The sequence below is a fragment of the Arvicanthis niloticus genome, chromosome 9 (genome assembly GCF_011762505.2).
Source record: "Arvicanthis niloticus isolate mArvNil1 chromosome 9, mArvNil1.pat.X, whole genome shotgun sequence".
NCBI classification, from domain to species: Eukaryota; Metazoa; Chordata; class Mammalia; order Rodentia; family Muridae; genus Arvicanthis; species Arvicanthis niloticus.
This window is the reverse complement of record NC_047666.1, coordinates 33087192-33096351: the sequence shown is the minus strand read 5'-3', so window position 1 is coordinate 33096351 and position 9160 is coordinate 33087192. Positions and strand designations below refer to the sequence as shown.

The 9160-nt window shown below is 39.3% G+C and overlaps 1 long non-coding RNA gene across 1 annotated transcript in view; it reads right to left on the bottom strand.

Annotated features, from left to right (window-relative positions):
• Positions 1 to 3191: 3191 nt before the first annotated feature.
• LOC143443487 (uncharacterized) overlaps positions 3192 to 9160 on the bottom strand; it is a 401606-nt gene continuing 395637 nt past the window's right edge. Inside the window, exon 13 of the long non-coding RNA XR_013112531.1 lies at positions 3192 to 4196. This is a non-coding gene — a long non-coding RNA (uncharacterized LOC143443487). The remainder of the gene's footprint in view (positions 4197 to 9160) is intronic.

Genomic DNA, 9160 nt, shown 5'->3' with positions numbered 1-9160 from the left:
ACAGACTCTCAGCTTTCATTGCTTACTCTAGCAGGAAGGGCACTGGAGCATCTGTTCAGTTTTAGGGACTTCCTAAAGCTACTTTGGATTGCTTACCTTTGGATTGCTTTCCTGCTCAAGAAGTTTTCCTGGAGAATTGAATGATTTACCCTCAGAGGAAACTGCTATACAATACCTCAGGCTTGAAACAAAAAAATACTGTGGACTTAGAAATTGTTAACAGCCCTTGTGTTAAGAGTTGGTTCTGAAATAAGATTGGACAGAAATACGGTTTTCCATCCCACACTGTCTCTCCCCCCAACCCCCCGCAAGTTTGTGAAATGACATTTTTATTAGTACAAATGCCTCAGCAAATTCACTTGTGAAAAAAAGTAGGGTCCTCAATTCCCAAAGTTGCACATAAAGGAAGTCCACAAAATAAAACATCTGTGAACATTCTTGCCTATTAGAAGTAAATCAAAAAACTTAAAGCAGCATGGAAGGAGGTGAGGATAGTCTTAGGCGTGCGCACGCGCGCGCGCGCACACACACACACACACACACACACACACACAATTTTGATTTTTATTTTCTTCCCTTATAATTGTAAGAGTTTCTAAGAACAGCAGGACAACTTCGTCATAGGGAGTACTACTAAACAAACTAAAGTTTGTTCCAAAGCAGTGTATCTGGGCAAAATTTTCTAGCATGTTTGTAGAAAATGGTCAAAAACAAAAGAAAATAAAAAAAGGATAAAATCATAGGAGATCTTTTTAAAATAATAAAAAAGACATTACAATATCTTATGCATATTTAATAATAAAAATATCTTTTTAAAAATAAGCTTTATTAAGTGATTGACACAACCTGACATTTTGGTTTGTAATAAATGTGCACTCTCCAAACTATAGTTTTCTTATAGCAAGTGCAGGGCAAGCTTGCAGTCACTCACCCTTCAAATCGATAGTGCGACATCTCCTTAAGAAGTGTCCACACTTCAGGCTTCAGAGGTTGCCAGTAGCCATCACCTCAGTTACTCTTAATTTGTGAGCAGTGCCTCTTTCCAGCAATTCTGCTGCTACATGAAAATGGACCGCAAAGGCCTGGTTCCAGATTCTCAACGTCAAGGTGCCCTTTCCCTCCAGGTACTATCTTTTCCCCTGCCTTGCCCTTCCGCCTGTTTTTAAGAGTCAGGTAAGTAGAATTGATTTCTGTTTCAGTATCTCCAGCTGTTTTTTGATCATTAATTCTGCTATTGCTCCAGAAGATTTCCTGTTCATTACAGAATGAAAATGAGCATGCCTTGGGGCACTTCACATTCTCTTAGCAGCCATAATTTTTTATATATATAAAATCCCCTCCATACCTATACACCAAAATTTAATATATTCTCTGAGCTAATTCCAGTCTGCTGATGATATTAAGCCTGTAGTACTAAAATCAAGACACTGCCCAATTTAGACCAGTGTCATTTTTTTCAGCCCAAGAGTCTTCAAGCCAACCCAGCTATAGGAACTATGCTGTTAACACCAAAAAAAAAAAAAAAAAAAAAAAAAAAAAAAAAAAGGTAATAATTCTTCACTTTCACAGAGAAAGCTAACTTCCTAAGTCACGTGCATGGTTATATCGCTCATGCAGGGACAATTAAAATCCCTATGGAAAAACCTGCTCTTTCATTAATGAAATGAGGACAAACAAAGAGAATACATGGGAAAGAAATGCTGGAATTGAAAAAGAACTTTGTGGTAGGAGTCAGAATGCCAACTCTTTCCAAGGAATTGGCTGGTAATTTCAAGTTGTCATAAAAGCCAGGCAGAAATGCTGGAGAGAGGCTGTCAAGGCTGCACACAGAAGGAGACTAAGGTCTCCATTTCAGTCACACCAGTTCAGCTCTGAAGCAGGTTAACAAGCAACAAAATAGGTCAAGCAAACAAACGACATCAGGAGGTGAGACCCGGCCTGTGGATGGTCACCTTATAAATCTGGCATCTGACAAAACCAGCTAGCTTTGAATTATCTGGGCAAGGATGAGGAGCAGGTCGTCCAAACAGCTGACACAGATGATCAAATCCAAGGTGACCTCCCCAAGCTCTCTCCTCTCTTGTTAAGTTGAGCTCTAGCTATCTTCTTATGCTCTGTCTTGACTTCGATGCAGGACTATTTCTAGAGCACAGTAAAGTGGCATGTAATATTACCATCCCTTCTGCTCCATTTAGTAGAATGTAGCATTAGGAAGACCAGCAGAAGGCCAGAGCTTGATGCTACCACATATCATTGCTGTTTATAACCTAGATCTTTGTTCTGTAGCATTTAGCCAGAAAAAAAAAAAAAAAAGCAGTTATGTGCATGTGTGAAGTCATGTAACATGTCGTGATGTTTTAATGATGTATCACATTCATTATGCTGGCCACTAAGGTTATGACAGAGCTAAAACATTCTTATCACCTAGTGACATCACAGCATCATAACATTATGGCACCAAGCATCATTCGTGAGTTTGTAGACCTACTGGGTGCCAGTCATATATAAGCATAGCTCATATGATTATGTATAGCCAAAATTCCTCAAAATGATAATAAAGACTATATTGTTGGCTAATATATTTATCATCTATATTTTAATCATTATTTTAGAGTGTGTGTGGGGTTTTAATTTACTTATTGAAAAACAAATGCTGTAAAACAGTATGCTGTGCTCTGTCCATATTACTTCTTATATCTTGTGTTTACTATGTCTTGATTATATCATATTTTTGGTAATTCACTTAATGTCTTCTTAATTTGTTCATTATGATACACGGAGTTATAGGTTATAACATATACATATACCATCACCTAAGTATGTGGTAGGTTATATAAGTATGCAAGTGGTTTTTAGCTCTGCAATGTTTGAATAAAGATGACATTATCTAATGGTTAAGGTTCTAGAACATATTCTCATGTTAAGCAACACATTACTGTATATGTACGTATGTACATCATTGCTTATACAGGCAATGCTTCTCCTTATATCCACATATGGATTTTACACAATTTGGCTTTCCCATGTATTTATATAATATCTTACCATATATCTTTCTAATAGATAAGAATGTCTTTTATAGGCAAGAAACATTTAGGATTTTCTTTTTCTTGATTATATAGGAACCAGTCCCAGGAAACTAATGCTAGTTTAATCATACTGTCAATGAAGTGACACACAGCAGCATCTATAAGAATGAAACATAGCTCTTGGATTGATGAGTGAAAACCCCTCCCTGTGGTTTCTTTCCTGTTAGCATTCAGCCCATTGAAATGTCAGCATCTTGACCATTGCCTTTGAACTCTGCATTGATATGCTCCGGACATCTTACTTTGGCCTTACAGTTTGGCTTTTCCTTTCATCTCTCTGTTACCAAAATGTATCCAGCTCAATGTCTCATTCCACCAGATCTTGTCTAGGAATGGCTCTCATTCCTACTCAGTGCAAAGACTGTGTTACCTGTCTTTGGGGCTCTATTGATATTTTAAAGCAGAGAGAGAGTCACTTCCTGATAGGCTTCAAGCAACATCTTTATGACTCTTCTTATAAGCTCAAGGGTTTGTCTAAGGGCTGTGCAGTGCAACATAAGCTGTTCTCCTCAAGCCACATAACTCCAAGAGCAGCCATTCTCCAAGTGAGCTCTGCATCCTTTAGTAGCAAATTCTTGGAGCAACCAAATCAGAAAGTACAGATGGGCCATCACGAGGAGAGTTAGCTTTCTACTGCCATGTTGGAGTATTGCCCTCCATAACTCCATAACATAAAGGGTATGTAGTCTTACCCTTTCCCCATCTATTTCCCTAGCTAAACTATGTACCCTAAAACAGCAGCAAACTTTCTTGCTTATTCTTTGCACAACACCTCTGAAGACTCTAACACACACACACACACACACACACACACACACAAAAGCATGTTGAGACTTTAATAGCACACTATGGAGGTGGCACAGGTTGGGACTGCATAGGACTACATTGGAAGCTTTGATGTTTGATTGAATTCTTTACTCTCTTGGCTATATAATCATTGAGAAATTTCTTATGGTTTTCTTGGTCCCAAATGTTTTTATGTGTAATACAGGAAGATAAGGTGCTAATAATATACCAGCCTTGTAGGCTGTTACTTACATAAGTGGTGACAGTAATGCATGTTACCTCGCCTTTGTGCTTCTTTTTTTTTCTTCTTTGCATCCAAACCTGTAGACAACAAGGGTCAGAAAGGAGTTTCTCTCTCACCTTCATTAGCATATTATTAACAGACTCCAGTTCGACTCCCAGTGTTGATGCTGCCCTCATCTTGCTTCCCTGCATCATTTACTAATGCTCTTAACATTTGCATTGCAAACAATGCATTGTGAAGCGGACCTTCTTAATGTGGCTGCATAGCTCCTGCCTGCTGTTGTGATATGATTTCCACAGCAAAGGCATGCTACAGTCTTTTCTCCCTTCTTGGCAGGAGGCCTGTGTTCTTAGTACCTTTGCTAAGGCTCCACTCTGTTGTCATGGTTAAACCATTAAGATACAAACAAATTGAGTTTTTCCCCTCATGCCACAAGCAGTAATATGCTATTTATTATCTCTTTCTGAGTAATCCTCACTTTGCTTTGAATGTTCAGCATTTTCCTTTCTGGGGAGAGCACTAAATTTGGCAGGAGTTCAAGGAAAGGCTGAAAATGTTTGTAAGGAACTATTTAATCCCAAACAGTTCACGTTTGGAGAACAGGTTGGAACATATATAATATAGGCATGGAAACATAGGCAATTATCTCCAAAGGGCAGGAGGGGACAGAGAGTAAAGACTGAGGTACCCTGAGGTTGAGGATAAGGGACTAACACAATGGCATCTTTGACTTTCCAAGGTTCACAGTGTCACCAAAGGACGAGAATGATAAGACAAATGGAACAGAATGATAACGTCCAAATGTGTGGGCATGCTTATTCTCAGGGCTCAAATGTGATTATTGAAGCAGTTTTCCTCTCCAGCAGTGGCCATTCTGAGATTATAATAAGATGCGGAACATGTTGTCTGAAAACTCTGACAATGTTCTGAACAGAGAGTGGAGGAAAGGTGACACGTGGAGGGAAACACTCAAAAGGTCCAACAGAGAAATCATTTGATTCTTAGAGAAAATTTCCTTTTGACTTAAACCTTCAAAAAACAAAAGAGCACAATAGTTTCCATCTACATTTCTGAGAATAAATTTTAAAAAAAGATGTTGGAGAGTAGAAATTCTCTGCTTTCTAAATAATGAGCACTGGGAGGGACATAATGAACTGCCTCATGGTTCATCCTGCCATTCAGCCAACTGCATTCACACACATCTAGTAATGCATGATATAGCCACGGTGCATAACTGTAATAGTACATTGCAGTGTCATTTATTATGTGAAGTCTGCAGTGCTGGTAGGTTTTTGTATTTATGTGGAGGGAGGGTGTTTATGTTTATGTGATTATCACACGTAAGTATATGAATATGGTGGCCAATGGTCATCCTCAGGACCTCCATAGAAGCTATCTATCTTGTGGTTTGAGACAAGGCCTCTCATTTGGTTGAAAGGTTGAAAATTAGTTTAGACTGGCTGGCCAGTGAGCCCCAATGATCTGCCTGTTTCTGCTTCCCCAGAGTTGGGATTCTAAGTAGATAGCACTACTCTAAGTAGGTACTACTTTATATGGGTTCTAGGGTGTAAACAAAGGAGCTCATGCTTGCACAGCAAGCACTTTACCTCCTGAGCCATCTCCCCAGTTTCCTACAGTGCAGCTATTTTGCAGTATAACTTTCAGAAAGAAACAAACATAGCATCACATTGCAGCATCAGTTAGGGATGAGGTAGGCGATGGAAGCCATGCTTGTCATTACAGGGAAATTATGACAATCTGTGGAAAGATCCATAGATTTTTCTAACACTCAAATCTTTCCTTTAGGACCAACTTCTGTGAAAATACACAGTGCCTGGAATTTGCCCTGTCAAAGCCAGACATATTTTTTTCATTGAATCTTGCTTTGAGAGTAGTGATTTTTTTCATATGTAATTTGCTTTTTATGTGAAGAGAGAGAGACATTTTGTTTCTCTTCTCTGGGTGGTTGTCATATTCCTGTAAGAACAATCAATACCGGGCCATTTATCTCTTGTTCCTTCCAACTGTGATGTGGGGTATGTGAATGCGGACAATATGGATTTTTTTATCTCTCTGTTTTGCTGCCATGTTATTGGCTAGTGGCCTTCATTTACTTTCCAGAATATTTTGGAGGTGACGACAGCTCTTTAGTCTTTGTTTGCTAACTGTGCTCTTCCTATCTACCTTTTCATGTAATAATTGATTTCAGAGAATAAAACAGAAATGGAATATTGCTTTGTTTAATATTTTTTCCAATCGAACACACCATAGCACAGCCATCTTCGAAAATACATTTCGGCTTTCATCAAATGCTGCCTTGGCTTTTTTGAGGATTAATAATTCTTTTATGTGGATGTGTTTCCGTGGCTAATGTAATACTGTTGGGCAGAGACAAAGTTCTGTTGATGTTCATACTCAGGTAGAAAGAGAAGGTTCGTTGAAGGGGAAACAGTGGAGTATTTTTACTCCTAGATTTTCGTTTTGTTGAACAAGTGCTATGGAAAATAAAGTCAGGAAGCTTTGCTTGGTGGAAAATTGGAAGTAAAAGCTATATTCGCTTTTACTGCATAAGTCCCATTCTTTAACAATAGGAACAGGGTCCCCACTTCCATTCTGCCTTATGTGAACACCTGCTTTCTTTCGAGGATTCTCTTTCTTTGCTTATTAGTAACTGGATCATCATTTCTGTCTGTTTTTTAAATTTTTTCTCCTAAGGGGCACTCTCCTATTTTTCCTCAAAGCCCTACTAACACGCAACTGTTGAGCATATCTGAGACTGGTTGGGGGACATTGCAGGATAATGTAGATCTCAAAGCAAGGAGAGTTTTCTTAAGACTACTACCCCATAGCTGCATAGATAGAATTGTCCACTTTAGCTAACTTTTTAGCCTCTGTGTACACTAGTACTTTCCCAACCTATGTGCAACTGGGACAGAATTCCACCAGTCTGAGAGAGAGGTGCAGGAGGCCTGAGAGAATGTCAGCAGGCCAGATTTGATGGTCTCCTGCCAGTAATCAGGGCTGTTCTGAGGGATGGTCTTGTGCATTCCATAATACATGATGAGGCAGTGTGGGACCGAATGACTTAGAATTACTTTAGATAACTCGGTTGGCTATAAACTATAGGGACAATTAGTCTCAGGACTATTTCTTGCCTGGTAGAGCCAGGCAGAAGAATATTATCTTCTGGGAGAACAGACCTGGTAGACATGGGTTGTGGACTAGTTGCCTTTCATACCAAGACTTCCTAGAACAGGTTAGCCCAAGAGGGGCAGTGTATTTCCAGATAGAAAAGGCTTTCAATAGGGGAGGGAGTTTGCTAAGAATAAATATAGTTTCATCTTTAATACTAGATAATAAAGAATAACATCAGGGTTTTTTTTCCCCCTAAGGCAGTTGGTTACCATTAGTTTGTCAGTGGTGTGTGGTGAATATAGATAATTTGGAAACCTCTGTAGGATTAAAGCTGTGAAGATCAAGGAATTGGGTTTGGGATTGAGTGAGTTTATTTGCTTTTTAATGTGCTGCTTTTTTGTCCTGCTAAGGCTTATTTAAGGGAGTGGTATGGAAGAGACAGGGAGGTTCCGTTGCCTACATGGCTTTTCTCAACTAGCAGACAATCAGCCATTTTTATCTATGCTTCAAATGGCTTCAGAACACTGGCTCGAAATAAGTTTCTGTCCATGCTGGCAACTTACCAAAAGCCTCGGATTGACTGGAAACTTCCAAGATACTAAGAGCTCTCAGTATGAGGGAACAAACAGAAGGGGACAGATGCTAAACTCGAAGAATCAATTATCACTGATTAGGCTCTATTGTCTGTGTCTAGATGCAGCCTGCAGTTAAGAAGGGAGATACTGCATGTGGATGTGGAGAGTGGAGACGTTTATATAAGAAAAAAAAAAAACTGCAAAATAAGAGTAAGAGGCACTTGTAAGTTCAATTTCTTCCAGACTTTCCTTTTATGTTTTTGATGGAAAAGGTTCAAGACTTGCGTTTTCATAAATAACTTTTATCCCAGCAGTAGTGGTGTCTCAGTGTGTCTTATGCTAAGGTGAAGTGGAGAGCTTATACTAGTTCATTTATTAGGGAGAGTAATTTGAGGTTGTTGATAGGAACACAGGAGGTTTAGAACCACCTGGAAGTGCAAGGGCTCAAAGTCGAGGCACTCACGCACTATACTGCCTGCCTTGTCAAAGTGTAAGGTTAGATGCTTGTATTTCCTTTACAAAGTTGCAGAACTCCCTCCTCTAATTTCTTAACACTTTGATCACACCTGAAGAAGCATCCCAGGCCGCCATCAGTCTCCTTTCTGTTATAACTAAATCATGCACACATAGCCTTTGTGACTGGCTTTTTATCACTTAACAGCTGGTTCCAAATGTTCCTCCATGTTAAAACACATTTCAGCATACATTTGACATACATTTTAATCCTTCTTGAGTGTGTATCTAGTAGGGAAATTTGTAAGCCATATGGGGAGTCTACATTTATTTATTCAAAAATTTTAAATTGTGTGTGTGTGTGTGTGTGTGTGTGTGTGTGTGTGTGTAAGTACGGTGAATATGTGTGTGGAAAATATACCTGTGTGTGTACTTGTAGAGGTCAGAAGAAGACATCTAGTGTCTTCTCTATCACACTCTCTACCTTATTCCTTTGAAACAAGGTCTCTTACTGAACCTCAAGCTATGCAGGTAACCAATATGCCCCAGGAACCCTCTTATTTCTGTTCTTCCACTCCCAGCACTGGGGTTATAGGAGTATATGACCACCCCTTGCTTTTTACATATGATTGGGAACTTGAACTCAAGCCCTCATGCTTGCTCAGCAAGCACTCTTATCCACTGAGCCACCCAGTTTATCCTTTATATCAATTGCCAGACTATTTTCCAAACTGGTAGACTGTCTTACATTCCCAGCAACAGTGTGCATGTGGTTTCCAGTTTCTCTGTATCCTTGCAGACATTGATTAGGGTCTGTCCTTTGATTGTACTCATCTTAGTGGATCTGAATCCTATCTCACTGTATGTTTTACCTGCAT